This window comes from Triticum aestivum, chromosome 7D, assembly GCF_018294505.1.
Source record: "Triticum aestivum cultivar Chinese Spring chromosome 7D, IWGSC CS RefSeq v2.1, whole genome shotgun sequence".
Taxonomy (NCBI): Eukaryota; Viridiplantae; Streptophyta; class Magnoliopsida; order Poales; family Poaceae; genus Triticum; species Triticum aestivum.
Window position 1 is genome coordinate 550,135,672 of NC_057814.1, and position 23,351 is coordinate 550,159,022.

Below are 23,351 nucleotides of genomic sequence, written 5' to 3' on the forward strand. Positions count from 1 at the left end.
ACTTGCAGAGGCCGGGGTCTGGGTTCTTCCTCTTTTTCGAAAAAAATGTTCAGACTTGCAGTCCAAGTTGCAATTGGAATTCAACCAAAATTGACAAAATTCTCTTCTTGCTGTTTCTTGATATAAAACTACATATGTACGACATAACCGTGGTATACATTCAGAAAAAGATGAATCTTTTCTGAGGTTTGCAAGTAGGATTGTGCTCAACACCGATTGCATACAAAGCAGGACATGCGTATATCAGCTCGTGCCATCTTTCATGTAGAAGTAATATTTACAGTTCTCACAAAAAAGGTAATATTTACAGGTGTACATGATTCCCCATTTATACATGGCGTGGCGAGAAAGTTCGCATTCCAACCCCTGATTCAGTATTTCGGTTCATATCCGCAGAACAAGAGAGCAGTCATCACACTCCATGGTCGCCACTGATAAACAAGGGCACAGACCCCCACGCACCTCTGTCCATCCTTTCTATCACCAAACGGCCCGCAATACCTGAACTTCAAACTAGAGACGCGGTGTCCCACCATAATGTTGAGTGATGGAGTCCTATAAAAGGACCAAACAGTTACTGGGATGGGCTTTCACTCGATCAGTTTGACAAGTTTGTGGACAAAAATGTGCAGAATCTGAATTGCCGAGTTGATGCGTCTACTTGCATCCAACTTGCAAATTTGTGTGCATGCAGCACAAATTACTCATATTTCAAAATGTAGTGGACCTTTAAAGCTTAAATAGAAACAACTAAAAACTTTATAATCAGAACGAAGATGGAAGGTGGACAACTGTCTGGTTCCATCTAAAAACTAAGGTAGTTTATTCCTCATGTTTGTGAAAGTCAAAAGTGATAAAGCAAAGGACCAGAAGCCAGCCATAACAAATACAGTGGTAAATCCTAACAATGTCGTCCACAACCAAAATGATGATAATTGAACATGTAAATTTTACCTGCAGTAAGGAATAATGCTATTGTGCAATTCCAGAAAAAGCTCAGATGCTGACAAGAACCTACAATGGAAAAGTTCAGTGGTTAAGAATAAGAACCTGGTTTCATGAATAACCTTCCTCATCGTGAGGGAGACTAACTACTACATTTATACCGATCCATGTTCACTAAGTATGCACATCTTGGTTTGCAACAATTTCCCAACAAATTCACATCTAATAATGGTTAAATGACTGCATGATTTACCCGTTTTTTCTCGAACAGTACACTTTACCTTTTCAAAAGAAGGAAACATTTGTACAGCTCTTCAATATCAGAATCAACTTTCAGGTGTATATACTCTGTAAGAAGAACAGAGAGTCGGGAGAGTGTGTCGTTCCATTCTTCGCTACCTGAGGTAGGACACAGAGGGAGGAGGGAAGCAACATGCTCTAAAATTGAAGATAGAGGTTGACTGGAGATAGAATTTGCGTGTTGCTCTGCAATGGCATTCAATAGTAGGGAACTGCTAACTCTGAACTGTTTGGCCCATTTCTGAGAACTTCCTGGCAGAACACAAATCACTGGATTCTTTGGATCATCAGTTCCTCCATTCTTCAGAGATTTATTTTCAGTAACGTTTGAAGTGCGGCATGTAGGGTCTATTGGCCTATGTGATGGAAGCACATTGAACAAATCAGCCTTGACATCCTCCGGTAATTCCTGCAAAACTGTGAAGTCTGCCTGGCTTAGAGAATTAGGCATGAAATCAAGCCGTGTGACACTCTCTGTATCAATCAATTCATCGGCTCTTGAGCACGAAGCATGGGCAGTTTGAACCTCCTGGTCTGATGCCCCCTATGGGAGTAATGGCAACAATTAGGATACTTGAGGAATGGTTCAAAATAGGAATGACAAAGTAGCAGATTTGACTAGTGCTTCCACTCTGTTTCCAATTTTATGTTTACTGATCATCACCTTAATATTATTCCGTTTCTCCAAATGCATGGAGTCAGTGCGCTCTCCTTATTGGTGCAACCTTGCATTACAAACAGGTATGGAGTTCTGGTTAACGGCAGGTAAAACACGAGATTTTGAATTGCTTTCCTTGCCTTCATCGCCCTTTATCGTGCCCAGAAAACCATGCAATTCTCCCTTATACATGTCATTCATTTCAGATATTATCTCTGGAGGAAGGTTCTTGAGGACCTCCAAATCAAGTTCAGATAATGGTGGCAACTCAGCGGCATGAACTCTGGTAAACCTACCACTTGTAAGCTTCACCTTTGACGAGTGGGATGCAACACCTGTAAGTGATGGTCTGGAGCTTCCCAAATTTCGCATCTCACTGGTAGAGGCTCCTACAAGATCTCTGACAAGTCAAAATCTTTTAAACAAATCCACGGGACGGAAAATTTGCAAATTCAACGCTAAACATGTAAAGCAACATCAAAATAATGCATTTGCTACACGATGGAAAATGACACCTTGATATAATAAAAATTCAAAGAAAAAAAGACCAATACCTGCACCATCAGTCTTCCCAAGAAAGCAGGTTCTCTCACTGCATTGTTTCTTGAGCTTCTCAGATGATGAACCAAGCCATGATTTAAGCATATTCCCTTGTTGTGCTTCACTAAAAAATAAAAACCGTAAGGACATAAGCATTCATAAAATCAGGTAAGCAGCAGGGAAAGAAGAACATGAAGTGCAATTATCATTTTAGCAGAAAATGTATGAGCATTGCAACCTGGAGATAGTATATGAACTGAGACGTACTCGGGCAAGCTATTATAAGGGTGGTGGAAGAAGCAAATGTTATTGACTTACTGTATCAATGTGCTGGAAAGAAACCATTTAATATTACTTATCTTAAAACCAATACTACACGAGAGTACCTTCAGAAAACAATGTGACATAAACACACCTTTTTGGTGTTCTTCTAATGCACAACAACACGCACTTAGAAGCATTGTTAGAGAAAAAGGTTGTTACATAAACAATGCAGCAATATGTATGTATACCATGCCCAAAAGGGTGTTAAGAAATTGAATAGTTAGAAGATACCTCCGCGACCTAAATCTGCATGCTCAAGCTTTGACATTTTTAGTCCAACTCCCCGCACTTCCTTCACATCTAGAATATGGCCTTATAGAACTTAGTATTCAACAAAGTAACCGCAGAAAAGAGGCTACTTGAACAGACTTATATGGCAGTCTACAGCGGTGTATATAAGATATGAGAACAATTTATCGAACTTACCAACATGCAAGGCTGCAAACAATTGTCTTGCAATTCTCTGAAGTGTGACTAAATTGTCAGTTGCACCTGTCATCTTTGAAACAACAAAGAAGAAAGAAAGGTCAAATAGCAGTGATAAAAAAATCACATGATGCATTAAAAATACAAAATAAAATAACAGGCACATATGCACTAAGAACTGAAACTCATTTTACAGGATAAATAATACCGAAGAAGGCTTTCGCCCCACTTTATAGATAAAGCAAACCGCCACAAAGCACCCATACAATGAGAAGTTCACAGCGCACACACCCAAGTCTCAGGACAAGTACACAAGGTTTTGCTGAGGGCACAGCTCAACAAGCCCAAAGAAAAATAAAAAGACAGAAGAGAGGCCGAGGACTCCTATCCGGCTTGGGGGGAGGAGGCGGAGGCGGCGGCGATAGACGGACAGCCATCGAGCGGAGGTCGGCGATGAAGGCGGAGATGGCGTCCCGGTCCTGGGGGCGGCTAAGCGGCCGCCAAAGCTGCAAGTAACCAGACAGTTTGAAGAGAGCGTCAGTAGCACGTCGAAGCGGAATGCGCTGAATCACAAGTCTATTGCGGACCGTCCAGGGTCCAAGCGAGCGCCCCAATCTCCAACCACCTAATGTGGCGAGAACGCGGGGGGAGTTCTGGAGTTCGGCAAACAGGTCGCAGAAATTGGTGTGGCACCAATTGCCCCCAACCACCTGTCTAAAGCAGCTCCAAATAAATTGAGCGGACACACATGAGAAGATGTGATTCGAGTCTTCGGGGACACCACAGAGCGGGCACAAGCCGTTACCATGGCCATTGCGCTTGCGAACCTCCACCCTTAACGGGGTCCGCCCACGAATCCATTGCCACACGAAGATTCGAATCTTCAGAGGCAAGCGGATGGACCAAACCGCCGTAAGGGGAGGGGGCGGAGGAGGGGGCAATGGCCTGGTAAAGGGACTTGGTGGAGAATTGGCCGGACGGCTCAAGGCGCCACCGAACTAGGTCCGGGCCAGCGTCAACCACTGGCTCGTGGAGGGCGACGCAGTCAAGTAGCTCATGCAAGTGGCAGAATCCGGAGGCCCAAATGGCCTCCGGAAGGCGAGGTGCCCTAAGTCAATAAGGGCCCTCTCAACGGAGATCGAAGGATCAACCGCGATGGAGAATAGGTCAGGGAAGCGCATGGCAAAGGGGATGTCTCCTGCCCACCGGTCGAACCAGAACAGAGTCGCAGCCCCAGATCCAACTGAGATGGATGTCCCAATGCGAAGCACCGGGAGTAGTTGGATGACTGACTGCCAGAACTGGGAGCCGCCCGATCTCTGATAGAAGGCGAGGGGTTGCCCACGAAGGTATTTGGTCCAGATGATGTCTAACCAGAGGCCACCCTGTCCTTGCGAAATACGCCAAAGCCATCGGGATAAGAGGGCGATGTTCATGCGCTTAGAGCACATGATCCCGAGGCCCCCTTGCTCCCGAGGCTTGCAGATGTCAGGCCAGCTAACCATGTGGTATTTCTGCTTATTGTTGTCACCCGCCCAGTAGAAACGAGACTAAACTCTGGCAATCTCATGATGAAGGGTCTCGTGCAAGCTATAAAAGCTCATGAGGAACAGGAGGAGGCTGGAAAGGGAGGAATTAATGAGAATTGTCCGGGCCGCCTTCGACAGCCATCTACCATGCCAAGGCTCAATGCGCGTCTGAAGCTTGGCCACGGTCGGGCGCAAGTCGGCGACGGTGAGTCGAGAGTCACTAATGGGCGTCCCCAAGTAGGTCGTGGGGAAAGAACCCAAGCGGCAGTTAAGCCGGTTGGCAATGCTTCGGCATTCATCCGGAGAATAGCCCATCACCATCACATCGCTCTTGTCGAAGTTGATCTTGAGGCCAGACATGTGTTGGAAGCAGAGGAGGAGGAACTTCAGATTAGAGATGTCCGCCTCCGAGCCTTCCACCATAATGATGGTGTCGTCGGCGTACTGGAGGAGGGAGATCCCAATGCCGCCGGCCAGGTGGGGTGTGATCCCACGAATATGGCCGGCCGCCTTAGCCTTGTCCAGGATAGTAGCAAGCGCGTCCACCACCATGTTGAACAAGAACGGGGAAAAGGGGTCGCCTTGTCTAACCCCACATAGGGTGGGGAAGTAAGGGCCAATCTCCCCATTGATGTTCACTACAGTGCGACCGCAGGAGACCATCTGCATCACGCGGGTGATCCAGCGATCGTCGAAGCCCTTTCGGAGCAAAACTTCCCGAAGGAAGGGCCAGCTGACAGTATCGTAGGCCTTATGGAAATCAATCTTCAGGAAGACCGCCTTGAGGTGCTTAGCGCGGACCTCGTGGAGGACTTCGTGAAAGACTAGCACCCCATCCAGGATAAATCGCCCTTGAATGAAGGCGGACTAGTTGGGGTGGGTAATACGTTCCGCCAGCAGGGTCACCCTATTGGTGTACCCTTTCGCCAAGATCCGGAAGATCACATTGATCACCGTGATCGGGCAAAACTGGCAGATGTCGGCAGCCCCGGGCACTTTAGGGATGAGCGAAATGATCCCATAGTTAAGGCGGCCGAGGTCAATGGATCCTAGTAGAACTCGTCGAAGATGGCCATGATCTCAGGTTTAATCACATTCCAGAAGGTCTGGAAGAACTTCACCGGAAGACCGTCGAGGCCCGGGGCTGAGGAGGGGTTCATGCCTTTAATGACCGCCCACACCTCGCCCTCGAAGAATGGGGCCGTAAGGGCCGCATTCTCGGCAGCGGAAACCTGCTGGGGGCCAGCCCAGCAGTCAGGGGCCAGCGACAGACCGCTCCTAGGGGGGAAGAGAAGAGGTTTTTATAGAACCCGTCGACGTGAGCCCGAATGTCACAAGGGGACTGCAAGAGAGCCGCACCATCCCAGAGAAGAGGGATGATGTTGCATCTGCGGCGACCATTAGCAATGGCATGAAAGTATGCCGTGTTCGCGTCGCCTTTCAAGATCCATTTCTGGGAGCCGCGAAGACACCAATAAGCCTCCTCGTCGGTGTATATGACGGGGAGCTGATCCTCCAGGTCGTACCGGGCAAGCCACTCATCAGGGGAGAGGCCGACCGCGTCCGCCCAGAGGTCAAGGGCCTGGATCGCGGTCAGCAGGGCCTTCTTGCGCTCGCGGAGATCGCGACCAAGGTTGGCACCCCACCCCTTCATGAACTGCCGGCCACTTTTGGCACAACACTGCCACGAGTCAATTGCCGAAGGGGGCGGGGGTAGGAGTGGGAACGCGCCTCCACCCAGCGCGCGCCGACGGCCTCCACGAAGCCGGTTTGTGACAGCCAGTATGTCTCGAACCGGAAGCGAGGAGGGATCGGAGGGCGCTCGTCAGCGGGGGATAGGAGGAGGGGGACGTGGTCGGGGCCAATCCGAGTGATGGCCCAGAGGGACGCCAAGGGGCATCGGATGTCCCATTCCGGGGAAACTAGGACCAGGTCCAGGACGGACTGGGTCGGGGACGCCTGGCGGTTGGTCCAGGTGAACCTGGCACCAACCCTATCTATCTCGCAAAGGCCAAGATCAGCAATGTAGTCATTAAACATTTGCATCCGTGCAAAGTTGACATGTGAATTGCTCTTGTCCTCCGCGAAGCGGAGGAGGTTAAAATCGCCCCCGACTACCACAGGGAGGGTGGCGGCCGAAACCTTCCGGTGGAGCTCCTCGAGGAAGGCGGCAGAACGACTATGATCTGCCGGACCATAGACGATGATAACCTCCCACTTGAAGTTAAGGACCCGTTCAAAAAGCTCCATGCTCACAAAGAACTGGCCCCGGTCCATACTGCCCACCTTGAAGGTGGCATCCTTCACGCCTAAAAGGATGCCACCAGAGTGGCCAGCAATCCCACTAGAAGGGAGCCAATGCCAAGCAAAGAGGTGGGAGCTCAGCTGGTCGAGCTCCGATAAAGAGAAATCAGTGCGCATGGTTTCCTGGATGGCGACTATGTCAATGTGTTCATCTCGCATGTACTCAGCAGTTGTCGGCGTCGGCCATCATGGCCGAAGCCTCGGATGTTCCAAAAAAGGGCACGCATTAAGGCGCCATCGGGGGGCTGCTTGACCCCAGAACACGAGACGCGCTTTGAGTGCGGAGGGCGGCCATCCGGGAGCGTGTGCGGCCACGAAGCTCACCCGCCTCCAACGGGAGGCGGCTACCAGCTCTGCGAGGCTGAGCCGGAGTCGCGACCACAGCAGAGGCGGGGTGAGCAAGGCCGCACGGGCTTTCGCCAATCTACCGTCAAGAATCTCGCGTGCCCGGATGGCCTCGATCTGGACTAAGGGGGGAGCAGCCTCCCCCCTGAAGATGATCGCGGAGTCTGATGCGAGCTTCGCAAGGTGACCTAGCAGAACTGACTCGAGCGCAGAAAGTGAACAAGTAGCAGCAGAGGGGGGTGGCTGGGGTACCTGGCTCCAGATTTCGGGCAGCGGCCCAGAGCTCCGCCCGCTCGGGGATGGGCAGAGCCGAGCTACCGTCCGGCCGGGCAACGTCGAGCCGAGCGCTACGGCGGGAAGCTGTCACCGGGGAGGAGGAAGACTGGCCGCGGCGGGAGTAGGCGGCGGAGCGTTAAGGGGAAGGCTAGGAGGCCACCGGGGTGGTCACCCGGGTCCCCCCATCCGCGTCGGGGTCCGGAGCCAGGGCGAGCTGGAGCGCCAACCCGGAGCAGCCAAGGGGCAGGGGCGCTGAGGGTGGAGCGGGCGGCGACGGGACGGAGATGGGGGGCATCAGAGCCACCACCGGCAGCGGAGCAGGAGGTGGGTCCGCTGCCGGAGGTGGGATGTCATCCGCGGGGGCCCCGTAGGGGCGCACGAGTCCGGAGGGGGGGGCGAAGCCTCAGCAGGTGGCTCGGCGGGGAGGAGGGCCGGAGGAGGGACGTCCACGACAAGGCCCGGCGAGACCGAGGAGGGGGCCGGATCATCATCCAGTCCCGGCCCACCGGTGGAGAGGTCGGCGGGAGAGCGCGGAGAGGTCGCCGGGAACACCACCAGGCCGACACTAGAGGCATCACTCCCCTCCAAGGGCTCGGCCGCCGGGTCCGCGGGGACGCCCGGGGGAAGCGACGTGGCGGACAGGGGGGCGAGCATGGCCTGGCGCCCACGGATCCCAGCGGTAGGAGGTGGGGGCGACGGCGACAGAGAGCAGGAGCGCGAGTCATCCGAGCCCTCCTCCTCAGAGCGGTGGGAGCGGGGGTGGTGGCGGTCGTGGTAGTCCCCGTCAGTCCCCGGGTTGCCACCGGGAGGGCCATCGTCCGAGAAGCGAGGGCGGCCCATGTGGTTGGGGGCTCAGGGGCAATCTGGAGGTCAAAACCCTGGTCGTTGAAGAACACCCGGATGGTGGCGCAGAGCTTGGAGGAGTCCAGACACTTAACCTTGACCCGGACCTCCTCCTCTTTGCGGAGGGTGAGCTCGTCGACCACAACCACCTTGCCAAGGATCCGGGACATCTGGCGGATGACAAAACTCAGACCGAGCGATGTCTGGGAGTCTGGCCACGAGGATCCAGGCAGTGTCCAGGACAGCCACCGCCTTCGAGTCGAGGATCGGCTCGATGATGTCGACGACTAGCTGGTTGAGGACGAGGGTGATCTGACCACTACGGGTGGAGTCTCCGTAGCTGATGGCGTCGGGGAAGATCACGGTGAAGATGTTGCCAGCGGAAGGTGTGACCACCCAATCCCATTGGCGATGGTAGTGGTGGTTGAGCTCGGCCTCGATCATCTCAGGGGAGGCCACCCCATCCACCACAGTAACAATCGCCTGAAGAGAGGGGGTGGGTGGAGGGACGTCGGGGACCTCGAGGTGGAAGAATCCGAGCCCCTCGATGTCGTGGCCGTACATCATGAGCTCAAAGGTCACCGGTCGCTCCGGGCATAGAAGGGCAGGGTGGCCCGGGTCCTTGCAGATGTAGCAGCACTGAGGGTTGATGTAGTTGACTGGAGAGTGACCCGCCACCCAGCAGTTGAAGCACGGGGGACGGGGAAGACCGGACATGGGCCCCGGAGCGGCGGAGGAGCCCAGAGCAAGCGAGGCGGGTGCGGCCTGGTTGCCCCTGCCTTGCCCGCGCCGCTTCTTTTTCTTGCAAGGGCCTTGGCGGCCGCGGGACGGGCCACCACCGGGGGCGGCAGAGGAGGCCGGGGCCGCCGAAGCAGCCGCGTGGGGGCACATATTTCCGGGTCGAGGCGGCGGCCGGCGGAGCTTGGGTGCGGGGAGAAGGCGGACGGGCAGCACGGGATGGAGAGGGGCTCAGGCCGCGGCGAGGTCCGGGGGAGGGCGAGCGGCGACGAGAACGCTAGTCACCCGAGGCCGCCGGAGGGGAGCGGGACCGACCCCTACGGTCAGAGCGGCCCGGGGAGCGCCGGTCATCCCTGCCACCGTGCCGGAGTTAGCGGAGCTCGCGGCGGAGGGCATCCGGAGAGGGGCGGGGAGGGTCACGGCGGTCGTCGAGGCGCCGTTTGCGCCGCGCCTCGCCGTCATCCCACTCGCGGGTCATGGCCCGAGGTGGCGAGGGGTGAGGGGGAGGGGCGGCAGCGCCGGGTGGCCGAACGGGAGGAGGGTGCGTCGGGTCGAGCGGGAGTTCGGGGGAGGAGACGACCGAAGCAGTGGTGGCGGCGGGAGGGAGGATGGAACGCGAGGGAGGCCTCGGGTCAGCCAAATGCATGGCAAGGGCGGCGCGGGCCTAGGGCACGGGGGAGGCCCGGCCACTAGCTGATTGGCTCCATGGGTTGACTGGCTGGCCCAGGAAGCCATGGTCCAGGGGGCGGGGCGGGACAGCAACCCGTAGGGTTTCCCCTCGACGGGCGGGTGCTGCCGCCATCGCCGCCACCGGCGGGGAGCAGCCGGAAAGGGCGAGCCCAAGGAGCCAGAGGGGCTGGAGCGCGTTGAATCGCAGGGAGGATGAACCGAAAGCTCCAATGAATGGGCGGAAGGGGAGGCGTGAGCGATGGGGGCCGAGACGTCAGCGGCGCGGCGTGTCGCCGGCAGGGCCGGGGCCGGCACGGGGCAAGGGCCAGCAACCGGGCGGTGCCACGACGCACGAGACCTGCCGAGGTCAGAGCGGCCGACCACCCCCTAGGAGCGCCTGCGGCGGCGGCGCGCGTCCCCACCCCGCAAGGAGGCACCTTGCGCCACGGCGGGCAAGGCTCCGCACCGGCGTCGTTAGCCGCAGCCGCCGCGAGCCGGCGGCAGAACCCCGCACGAGGGGGGCTGAGCCACCGGCCACGCCGGGTGGTCCAGCACGACGAGGAGCCGGGGAGGGGGGACGGGCGCGCGACGCGGGGGGGGGAGGGGGCGCATCGTCGTCGGCTAGGTCGGCCCACCGGACCCGAGCCGGAGCGGCTGGGGTGGGCAGAGATGGCTCCGGCGAGGGCGGCGCCAGCGGCGGAGGAGGAGGCAGCGGGTCCGGCGAGGAACTGCAGAGGGCAGGGGCGGCGGGGGAGGCGCACGCCGCGGCAGGGGTCGCGTCGCCGAGTCCATCCACATTACAATTTCTGGTCCTCTTTAGCTCCTATAGGCGGCTTCCACACGATAAATAATTGCCAAACCCTTGCCGAAAATGGTCAAGATTACAAAACAATGAGACAGAATAGCCAAGTTCATACAGAAAAGCCGAAGGAAACTAAGATTACAACACAATGACATATTCAAATGCCATTATTTAACCCTTACCGTGGTAGAACGACTCATGGTTTCGCAGTCACCACACCCTATAAATTTTAGTGGCTCTCCAGCACCTTTCCTTCTTGTTTCCCCTTCAAGGCAGAACATATGGCTACGAACCTTTAACCAACTGGCAAGAAATGGGAGACAAAAAGTGTGTTCAGTCAGCCCAAAGAACCTTAAGGGTAATAGTACGGCCCTGTAGTTCACATCCTTGTAAGCGTAAAGAAACCTCCTTGCTGAGGTTGACTAGAAAATTATCAGCCTGCAAATAAACAAAAAAAATATTAAACAAGAAAAGGGGCAGTACTAAAATAATAAACAGGAAAGAGAAATAAATAAGAGCATACATCTTTGTTCTCATTAAATCTGACTCCCCAATTGACTTCGGCACCCACAGATTTTGTTTCCTGTATTATTTGGGTCCCAAAAAAATGTTCAAATGTATCAGATTATTCAGTTCCAAAAGAAAAGGAATACCAAAATCAACAGTGCCTGCTAGGTATCAGTGATAAGTAAACTTAAACCTTTGATCCCTATGAGAAAAGAAAAAAGCGCCCATGTCAGCAGCTAACGCAATTAAAAAGAACACAACTATTATTCTTGGAGACCAAGTTAGTCCAATCGTGTATGACGTGTCCACTATGACACAGTTGTATTTCAGCAAATTACCATGCTATGCAGCAGCTAGGGGGGAACCATCATAAACCAAAATAAAGCAAAAATAGTGCAATCTATACATGCAGGAGGCACACAATACTTTAAAACAAAATAATTATATTTCATTTTCCCATTGACTTTTGTATCCAATAGCGACAATCCATAAGAATTATACCAAAGGAACATTAGGACATTTTGTACATCTGTAAGAAGAAACTTATCTTCAGCATTTTAGTAAAATGTGCACGAAATAAGCAATATTAATCTGAATTCATGTTGAAGGCATGCATCCTTCACATAATTAATTCCTTCCAAAAGACAGGACATCTTTACGAAACAAAAACAGTTCTTCGAATTTCAGGGGGCCTGTTGTTCCTTGTATTCACAAGGCACTAGATCGGCAGCGCGCCTTGGCGCGAGGGTGCCGGTCCCAACGTTTTGGTGAAGCAAGTAGTGCTAAGTTAGTAGAAATCTTGGTTTAGCGTATGAATTCAAACATGATAACAAAATAAAGTGAAGAAGAAACATTCGTTTGTGACAGAAGAAACACATAATTGAGTTCAATACCGTTATGAGATTATAAGGCAACATCGAGTTCAGCGTATTCATAAGACCACAAAAGATAACCACTTGTCATTAAGTTTGATAAAAGTAAATAAAAGTAGGAACATAATGGATTAGTAGGCGATATGAGCATGCTGCTGGAGAGTGCATTGGAATTTTACCTTTGCTTTCAATATAGTAGCTCAAATCTTGACGCATCAAGTTTGGCAAAATGCAATAGATCAAAAGCTATGCAATATGATAAATCAGAATTAGAGCGAGTTGTTTATATAGAAAGCAACACACTCCACAGGTCTTTCATAATAATTAGACCAAGTCATTTGTGCAGAAAGAGAGAGACTGAAGTCTGAGAAATGCATTAGAGGGTAGCCGTACAGTACAGAATACATATCCCATTGCTCTGGACAGAAGTGTAGAAAAGCACAACCACACTGATTGTGTTCTGTGAGTACATCCTTAGACGATAAATTACTCTACAAATTCCAAGATGATCCAACATGATATAAAGAATGATCCTGGCCGAGATTCTCACAATAGTATGGTCAACCTGAGTCATCGAAAATGGTTTAGAGACAACTTAGATAAGTGGTTGAAATATATAAGCAATAAAGAAAGTACATGCACATGACAAGAGACCAATTCCAATTGGATTTCTTGCACAAACAAAGATACATGATACAAAGCCTTTTTACAAAGCAAGTTGATAACTTTCGGCAAACCTTGTGGATGAACCCAATAAGAAACTAAAACTTTGAAACCATATTCTGCTAGGTTTCTTTAATCCTTTTCAACATGAGAATGCAAGAAACTCATTTCCTTGTGAAACCTTAGACGTTAATGGATACCCCATCTAGCTAGCATACACAGTTCATCTATAAAATCTACTCCTATTAACTAAATCAAGCTAGCATAGACAATTTATATCCAAATAGGATTACATCTCTTGGGGTCTGGTTACCCAAATCCAACCAGAGATCCTCACATGAGTTGGGGGGTGTAGAAGAGCAAAATGAGCTTACTTGAAAGAAGAAGCCAGAGTCCAGGGTCAGGCAAGTGTTAGACATGTCGTCACGCGCACCATTGCGGCTTCTGATCCATATCCCCTGCTTCGCCGTATGATGCCACCTGAAAATAGTGTAATTTACTGAGAGGGAAAAAACACTGCCTTTCATACCCGGGTGGGAGGGAAAAAGTCAATTAGTGTAGAAAAGAGAGACTCTTCTTGAAAGAACATCCAATTTTATGGGTCAGTGGCAAAGCAACAGTACAAACAAAACAAGGAATAAACAATTAGTGCAGAAAAGATAGACATTAATATCTTGAGAGTACTTGATTGCACTACCTATATATTCACACTCACATATGTAGTCGATTTTTTTAAAATTGAAACATTATTGGCATCACTACATAAAAGTGAAGAAATGAAACTTTTTGATGCAATGAACTTATATCTGCAACTTCAGTAGACCACATATGCAATCTCGTTGGTGCGAACTTACTGACCAAGAGACAAATTGAAATAAACCGCCACTAAATTCAGATAGCATATATAGGTTCATATGGCTGTACACAGGTATGAATAGAAGTCAAATACACTATGGAAAGTATAGGTTCATTCTACGCCACCATATGTTATTTTGCATCTACTGAGACACGCCAGCGTCACCAACTTTCCTTGCAACAATGGCAGTAAAAATTGTTCAAAATTTACCTTTAGTAGTACAAAGAGCAAGCAGATCAGCGGCCAATTGCTTGCATGATGACAACCGCTGAACTGACAGTGTTCTTGACAGCAATTACATGAGTCTGCAGAAAGTGCAAATAAGAATTGTTTCACATTTTTTAGACAAAACATGAGTAATTCATTGTCATCGACAAATAAAACATTCAGTGTGTTGCAGGTTTCCATACGAGAGCAGAAGAAATTCCATTATAGTGTATAGCTTCCAATATCTATGTACGTTCCTTGACTGAATACAACAGGAAGAGCATAAATCTGTTGTTAATCAAGAGAATGAGGCTAAGACTGACCATGGACTTTCAAGTAGTAAACCACGATTCCAGATTTATGACCCTAATAGATCAAGAAAGAGGGGAGAATAGGGTTTTGCACGAGAATAATACCTTCCATAGGAGCCCAAAATAATAATTCTTGCATCACATGGTTCAACATCTTCAGCTTGAAGTCGTTCGTGATCCTGCGACAACAACCATGAAACGAAAAAAAAATCAAAACCCAAAGTAAAGGATTGCAAAAATGCCACCACAAGCAGAAATGTACACATACAAAAAATACGATGCCATCTCACCGAGGCTGGAAGGGGCAAGAAGTTACTGGAGTTTTCCGTGTGGCGGCGATGCTTGCTGCTCCTACACCCATCCAACCAAAGCAAGGGAACATTTCTGTAAGTCAAATAAAATAGTCTAAGAAAACATGCAACTATATACAACATCAGTGCGAAGTAAACTAACACAGTCCTCTCTGAAGCAAGCATGTAGCAACAATGAGCATAAAAGAGACACGGGAGATGCATAACTGAGATTAAAATCAACCTTTTCATCTTATTGGCTCTGCACTGGAAGAGGAAAACACAACATCCAATTTTGAAGCCTTAGCTAAATTACTTTTGTGGTACCAACTAATGCTAGACCAAAGTCAGTTAATAAGAATTGTTGTCTGATGAAACTACACCATATGGGGACAAGAGCCAACACCTCAGAACCAAACATTAACATTTCACATTTGTGTTTCTACCTTTCTCTATTGGCTTTAGGAGTTTATGTACCTGAACTGTGGCCCTATAATTCCTATAATTAATGCAACTATTAATTTTTTGCCTCTGCTCTAGTGTGAGGATTCAAAATCTGTGCCGAAAACATATTGTCGGATCTAGTGTGAGGATTCAAAATATGTCCCAAAAACATACTATAAGGTTGTGTTCTGTGAGAAAAGAGAAGTGCCTGACACACAAATAGATGCATTATAGACAAACATTTTCAGATTCTCAACTTCTCAATTAATCAATTTTCAACCACATGTTATATTCTTTAAAAGGTGTGAGTTGAAATGTGTAAACTGAACCAGGACATTCCTTTTTCTGTAGTACAAATTAACCTAATTCACCCAAGGCAAACAATAAACTCCATTGCTTCACAAATTAGTCCAATCTTGTAATTCTCACAATCAAATTTGCAAGCATAATAGAGCAAACCTCTTGGAATCTCGCCTGGAACTAAAGCTCACGGATGACATGTCTGTGCCAATGGCCACCTGGACTCGTTGCCAAAGTCAAGCTTCAGCAGCCACCATCGACATGTTTGCAGCGCGCTTCCACGAGCACTCACTCATGTGCAGGTTGAGCATCTAGCTTCAGCAGCTCCACTGAGACGCTCTATCCATTGAGGGCACCAATGAGGAAACTGATGACAACCCTGCAAGCTGAAAATGATCTGCTCAACTGGAACTACCAAAGGAGATGGTGTGCTTATACTGAGCACAAACATCGATATTTATAGAACCAGGTCAGAGAGTAGATAGGTGGTTGCAAGAATTGATTTGCACAGACCTATTAACTAACCTGATGCAAACAAAGTAACAAACAATGCAATTATATCACAATCTATATAAATGTGCAAGAAACTGTTTTTCCTACATAGTTTTATATGTACTGTCCAGCTCCCTCCAAAATTCAGTACCAAGCAGGTGATAAATGTCATGTGCAGAATACAGTCTATTACTCTGTTTTCGATAAGTTCTTTACACATATTAGTATGTTAGAACAATGTAATAAGCTAAAAAGATTCTTAAAATGACGTGAAGTTTCTAAACTGATCATCATCAATGGAAATTATTTGCATACTGGCATATATATTGAGCCGTACCTGCAATTTATAAAGGAAAATAGCGATTAAACTTCGGATACTTTATTATGCTGCTGACGACCTTATACATCAAGTAATCTGAAGTTATTCTGTTATCAAGCTCCTGATTAAGAATGCCGTGAAGAAGTGTGATAAAACTTGTTCCCGCAAGAATATATGTACATTTGAAATATATTAAATTGGTGATAGCTAATTCATTGACGATTTACTGGTTCAAAATAATAGTATAATCAGAATGCCCTATAAGCTACCAATTCGGCAACCTGAACCCTTGCAGCTGTCTCTCTTCGCTCAATCTTCTAAGTAGGTTAAAAAGCTCTGTTTCCATAAAATATTTGAATCACAACCACCATGGCCCAGATATAAAGATGACCCATATAAACTATGAACACAGAGCCTCCAATCATCCACAAATTGAATATGTACAGATAAGAATTGACTTGTTCTTGTTTTGGTCGCTGACAAGCAAAACCAGTCCACTGGCTGTATTCCCATTGGTGGCAACCTGAAGAAAAATATAAGATTAGCTCCAAAAAAGATACTCAACAGATACTCCATTATCAACAAAATAGGTGAATGACTGGTACACAGCAGCACAAGATTTTGACAGCAAACATCCTGCCACAAACGATGAAAACCGAACATAAGCAAACCCCACACAAAAAAGAAAGCCTGACAATAATAGTAGATATATCTATTAAGGCACAATCCTTGCTTAAAATACAGCCACTCAACTAAAACACGATCAGAGAAAGATGGGAGAAGATGAGCACCTGCAACGGGATGGCCGAGCATGACATATTACCAGCTCACAGCAGTCACCAATCCAATAGAAAATCCTAACCCTAGAACATCAACGGGGCAACAGAAGACCTAGATGAGCACCTAGAGATAACAAATCGATCAGAGAGAGAGAGAGAGAGGGGGGGGGGGTTAGAACCTGGAGTAGAACTGCGGCCAAGTGCAGCGCCTCACTATGGAGGAGGAGGAGCGACGGGGGAGCACCAGCTGTGGGCATAGAAGGAGTGACGGGGGAGCCGCATCAAGCGCCTCCGACGGGTGCTCCTCACCCTGCGTCTCTACCCCCGCTGCTCTTCGGTCGAACTGACGGCGTGCAGTGGACGACGGATATCGCGGCATGGTGCGAGGGAGACGAGGAGAGAGGTCCACGGCGGCGCGGTCTGAGGGGCGTCGGCAGCGGCGAGGTCTGCGGGGCGTTGGTGGCGGCGAAGTGGGTGGGACTGCGAGGTCTGGTGGAGGGAGAGGTCAGGGAGAGGGCAAGGGCGAGCGGGGCTGGGATGCGGGAGGACAAGGGTTGAGGGCGCGGATGCGAGGGAGAGGCGGCTAGGTCATCTACACGGAGCGGACGCAATTTATATGCGTAAGCGTGAAATGACAAAAATGCCCTTGGCGGGGCAAGCTATTTACAGGCGGTGGCACGAATGCTTCCATACTATTCATTGTAGCAGTGTCCGTTTTTTATCCAAAGGCCCAGATCTTCCAGACGCGAGATCGAATGGTTCACAATGCATCAAAAAACCGATCCGACGGCCGAGAGTCGCTCAGCTCTGAGAGAGCCCATGTTCTCCCAAGTAACATATATCTGGATACTTCCTGTCTATGAAATTGGCTACGAGATCAATTCAGGAGAAAACAATTACATGAATGTAGTTACTTCGAGGCGTTTGCAACAATGTGTTAACCGTGTGCAGTCTCAAGGTACCATTCTTTGCTATGCAATCTTAACACAAAACTGGCATCAAATTTGCATGTTTCCCTGCAAGAAAATTATGGCCTTGACAATACAGGCGCAGGTTCTCACAACAGAAAAAAAAAACTAGGATGCTTCTACCTGAACAGCTTCAACAACTGAATGATCAATTCCTCTGCAATAGTTCCATAGCATGTTACTGATCTTTTTTCCGAAGTCCTTATGGAGAGCATCCTATATAAGAATTGTCTGCACGCTAGTAAGTTAACTGAATGAAATCAGTAAAGAAACCATATGTACAGACCTCCAAATCACAGATATGGCAATGCGTGATATAATCTTTAGGTAGCAGATACCCCAGATAAACTGACAAACAGTTTCTCATTGAAAAAGATGGAACAACTGATATTCATTCGAATCCATATTAGTAAATTTAGTCAAGCATGGTATCAAACTTGTAAAAATAAAGGATCACTTGACTGTGCCCTTGTCAATTTCCTTGAAGAGAAGGGACAAACCTTTGAAATGTTGCGAAGCTGACCACAGTGTTCAACTTCTTTGCTTTTCAGTTTATCAGAAACAGTATAACCAATGCCTGGAAGTGCTTTGATAGGGAGGGTACTCAAATAATCATCAACCTGTAACAGCGTTGCTCTTGGACAAAACAGAAGTCGATTTAGCAAGTCAAAAGAAACTGTGCCATGATGAATAAAGCAAATACTTGCACTAATTAACTGTTTTGAATTATATTCAACTGTATGAAAAGACTAAAGTAAAATCAGTAAGCAGATCGAAAATATTTTCCACAAAAGATTTACATGACACACAGTCACAGACTCTCAAGGTTATTTTTCATTTAGCTCATACTCTCCAGGTGAATAGCCATTAGCACCTTACGTTGTAGTTAGATCTAATATACCCAGAAACAGATTACAGTTTTCTAAACAACAGAACATGCACTTTCTTAGTCAATAAGCTTGTGTAGTTGACTCAACCTCACAGTTGTAATCAACAGGGCAATTCCTTCATATTTATTCCTACAAAATTGTTGTTCCAAACAGGAACTCATTTAAACTAACCTGGTACATGGAATGGGACGGTTTTACAAATCTAAGGATGGACGCGATTAACATCGACGCATACCTTCTCAGATGAAATAAATAACTGTCCGTTCGGCTTTGCGGATCTGGTGGCTAATCGGGCTAGGAGCCTGTTTTCAGCAATACCTGCACTGGCAGTGCACTTTGTTGTACCAAAAATCTCATTTCTCATTCTTTCTGTAACTTCCTCTGGATTATCGTGTAAGCATTCCGTCATGTCCAAAAAAGCTTCATCACAACTCAAAGCCTAAATAACTTTGTTAGACTTCTGAATGCAAGTGCGGCAATCACAGTGCCAGGATTGTATTGACATGAATACATGCTGAGTAATCATGGGATAATACGGTACAAACCTGAACCTTAGTGCAATATTTATGCAAAATACCATAGAACTGATCCGCAACCTACAATAGTTCCATACCAACATCTCAATTATAACAACGGGAGTGTCCAGACAAAATTTGAAGGCAAACTGACCATCGTAGTAAACTATATACCTCCCCGTATGCATCGAAGTTATAAGGAACAACCGTTAGGTGAGGGCACCGAGCTTTGGCATCTCTAACGAACATGCCAGCCTTTATCCCTGGAACCCACGAAAGAGGACACATAAATAGTCAGATGTGTCAAAAGTACCAAGATTTTAAGCTCCAGCTGTGATATCCAATAAAAATAAAAGCACCATAGTTTCGTGCAGGGTAGTTTGCAGATGAGATTTCTGCAGTTCCTTTAGGATTGTCGGAATGACAAACTGCTACCGGCTTATCGTGCAGCTCTGGCCTATTTCTGATGATGACGGATACAAAAAAGCAGTCCTGGAATTGCGGAGAAAATGTGTAAAATGTGATGCAAATAGCTCTGGCATACGCAGCATATACCAAAATACAGTAATGAATCTGCAAAAAGGTTATGCCCAGGATCAAGATAAGCAACTGAGAAAATATTGATCTTCAGTCTTCTGTGAGTATTTAATTCAACAACTGACTGAAATATGTATCTTGGACTGAAGTTTTAAAGATCTGATTTGCTGCTTACCTGCTAGTCTCTGTGGATGATTTTTTTTCACAGAATCCAATGGCATAGAGAACTAAGTCATGGTTAGCGGTATTTAGCTCTTTTTCAGCACATTCCTCAAAAAAGATGGTGTGTCCTTTACAAGTAGAATTTCAATTTACCACGCTTGTTAGATTCATTATTACATTTATAAACCAAGTTACAAAACTGTGACTGATCACTGATCAGGGATTCCTAATTCATAAGCATGGCATAACTAAACCTGGATTCTAAAGGTCACAAAGTGATATGCCTAATTATACAGCTAAATATAGTGCAAAGCAAAAAAAAAAGGAACTTCACGGCCAAATTTACAAGTATAGAAGTACAATTTGTTTGTGGTTGTACAGCTAGCAAATAGGATGACATGTTAACAAGATTACCATATCAATATGAATGATTGTTTTCTTCTTCCCTGAATGATCATTGTTGCCCTTACTGCTTTTAGCTCCAGGCAAATTTGAGAAGCGCTTGCGGTAGCGATTTCGCCAAGTCCCAATGAAATGCAGTCGAGAATGCTACAGTACCAAATAAGGTTATTGTAAAAATAATAGGTGTGACAAAAAAATGCAACATCACAGTTATGAAAAGATATCTGATATTATAATGAAATAGAAGCAGCAAAGCATTTCAGTAATTACGAGCTTCAAAAATTATTAATGAAACCTCAAACCACCCCTCCATATACACTTACTGCACACAAGATTGCATTCTGTCCAATCCTTACCAACACAAGAACAGGGCTTCGACATAAATGTGATTACTTTAAAAGAGAATATTTTCAAGACTTCAGTGGCAATGTTACAATTTTAAACCACACCATGCCAAGAATAGTGTAACATCGATGACGCTAAATTGTTTGAGTAACATGCCTTGAAATAATTCTATACAAAATTAGGATCTGTCAGGGTTGAATGTGACCGGCTAGAAGATTTAGCTGTATCTTTCTCCAATGAACCAATTGACAAATGGCTGCCCACAGAGCCTGTACCGCATACATCTGAACACCTTGAAGTAGCATCAGGAGACTGAGCCACATGAAGTTCAGGATCCATGCCATTATCCATACTTTCTGAAAATGCTATTTTACAGGCATTATCATCCTCATCCACTGCAAAATCTTCATCATCTCATTCTTCAAATGTTAAAACTCCATGTTCATCTGAGGATAGTGAGTCATCTGCTACCTCCACATTCATCAATGGAACACCATGTTCATCTGAGGATAGTGAGTCCTCTGCTACTTCCACATTCATTAATGGAACTCTATGTTCATCTGAGGATAGTGAGTCTTCTGCTACCTCCACATTCAGTAATGGCCCTTCCTGTTCACAAGACTCAGTTTGGTCACGTGATCCCTCCTGAGCAGAAGAAGTTTGGAACTCAAGGTCTTTGTTTTCATCATTTTGATTGCCCTGATACTGTATTCCATTTTGTTTCCCAGAAAAGAAAGCAGAAAGCTTCATCTGCTTTCGGCTTGAAGAATTATGCTGACTTATTTGGTATGGAATCCCTAAGTGAAAGTAAGAAAACAGAATCATAATTACGTACAAGAACAAATGAAGTAATATAAGTGCATACAAACTTTAGGTGTCATAAAAAAACTTCATAGGCAATACATGTGCTCTACTGAATTAAATATAAGCACCTTCAGTGAGAATAAATAAAATTATCGTAGGTGGAAATAAGCAAAGAATTGAATCTTTCCATAATAATTAACATTGTGTTCAATTAAAAAAGTTTGCTCATTCTGCTAGCACCTGCTACTTGTATTTAATTCAGTAGAGCACATGTATTGCTAATTGAAATTTGAAATTTGAAGAAAATGATCTTACTAATTGCATCGCAACTCACAACTCAACCAAACATATTATTGTACAAAAAAAACTAGCAACATGGTTTAACTAAACAATCAAGGAAAAGCTGCAACAATGAAGCAGATCATTCAGCACTAACAGGCTTGTTACAAAAATGGAAGGGGGAAAGAAAGTACAGCTGAGGAGCCGGTTCTCTGCAAGGGAATCCACCACCCACCCCGGCTTGACAACAGGAAGACCCTTGCTGAATGCTCTGGATGAAGCAGCAACAATATCATGGACAACACACACAGAAAAACATAATCATTACACGCGTCCGTAGACTGGCACAGAAAGTGAACCTCCATTTGTATTACCTCATGTTCCGCATTTTGCTCTCCGGGAGGTGCGTGCAGATGATGTGCGTTACCGTGTGCCTCGAGAAGTAGTTGACGAACCGGCCTCCGTTGTTCAGCATAATCTCCTTCAGCTCCTGCCAATCCCCAAACACTAATAAGATTGGAAATCGACATAGCCATGAAGCTACAACAAAATCCGACGGAATCACGCGACTGCAGTATGAGCCGGCGGCGAGCGGCGGGGGCACCTGGCTAGAGGGGACGGTGAAGCCGTCGACGAAGATGGAGACGCCCGCGAACAGGGCCCCGGGCGCCGCGGCGGCGGAGGTGGAGGCGTCGGCGTCGAACTGCGCGGAGAGCTTGCTGTTCTTCGCGGACATGTAGCTCCCGAAGTCGGCGAACGGGGAGGAGGCGAAGGCGCGGCGAGGGTTCTGGGCCGGGGCGGGGGCGGAGGCGGAGGTGGAGGCGGGGTTGGAAACGAGCGACGTGCCGGGATCGTCGTCGCCCCTCGCCCGCTTCTGGCCGGACGAGGAGGGCGCCGGCCTCGGCGGCGGCGAGGAGCGGCGGCCGGAGGAGGTGCTCATGGCGGGAGGAAGGGGCGAGCGGGGCGGGGAATTTTCGGGAGCGCGCGAGTCAGAATAGCGGCGCGGTCGAAAGGGAAGGAAGCGGTCGTGCTTTGCTGGAGCCGGTGTGGGTGCTAGTCCACTCTGCCCCGCCGATAGGGGGTGAGACAGACACTTGTGTGCAAATAAAACGATCATAATGTAGTTTCCTCAGCGATACGTACATATGAAATGGTCACAAATTTTTTTACTCAAATGTTATGAAATGGTCAGTTTTTAAATCTTGAATTTCGAGTACATTGGGAGTACTCCCTCTGTAAAGAAATATAAGGGTCTTTAGATCACTATTTATATCTTGAATTTGGAGTGATCGTTTGACTTTTTTTTTTTGCAGGGAATCAGTCATTATTCATTGATAAGGCGGTCTTTTATCTTATTTCATGCACATAATTTAGAGAAGGAAAAAAATAGCATACAAAATGGATTATCTCCTAAATTTGTGGGGATTATACTAGAAAATATGTAAATAAGAGATGACAACGTGTACAACAGGTAGAATAGTCTTTTATCTTATTATGCGGGATTTCACCCGGATCCATGGCGAGGGCTACACGACGGCTTGCTTTGGCAGGGATGGTCACACCTGCTGAGAGTGGGGAGTTGAAGCCGGGGTGGCGGCCCCAGATCGACGGCTGCAACAACATGTGTGCTCGGGTTTGACCATGGACAGATGTGACATGAGGAGTGGTGATTTTTTTAGAAAATGATGAGGAGTGGTGATGGATGACGGA

General features: G+C 47.7%; 1 pseudogene; it reads right to left on the bottom strand.

Annotated features, from left to right (window-relative positions):
- Positions 1-157: 157 nt before the first annotated feature.
- Positions 158-22,700, bottom strand: LOC123165408 (DNA repair protein REV1-like; annotated as a pseudogene).
- Positions 22,701-23,351: the final 651 nt, after the last annotated feature.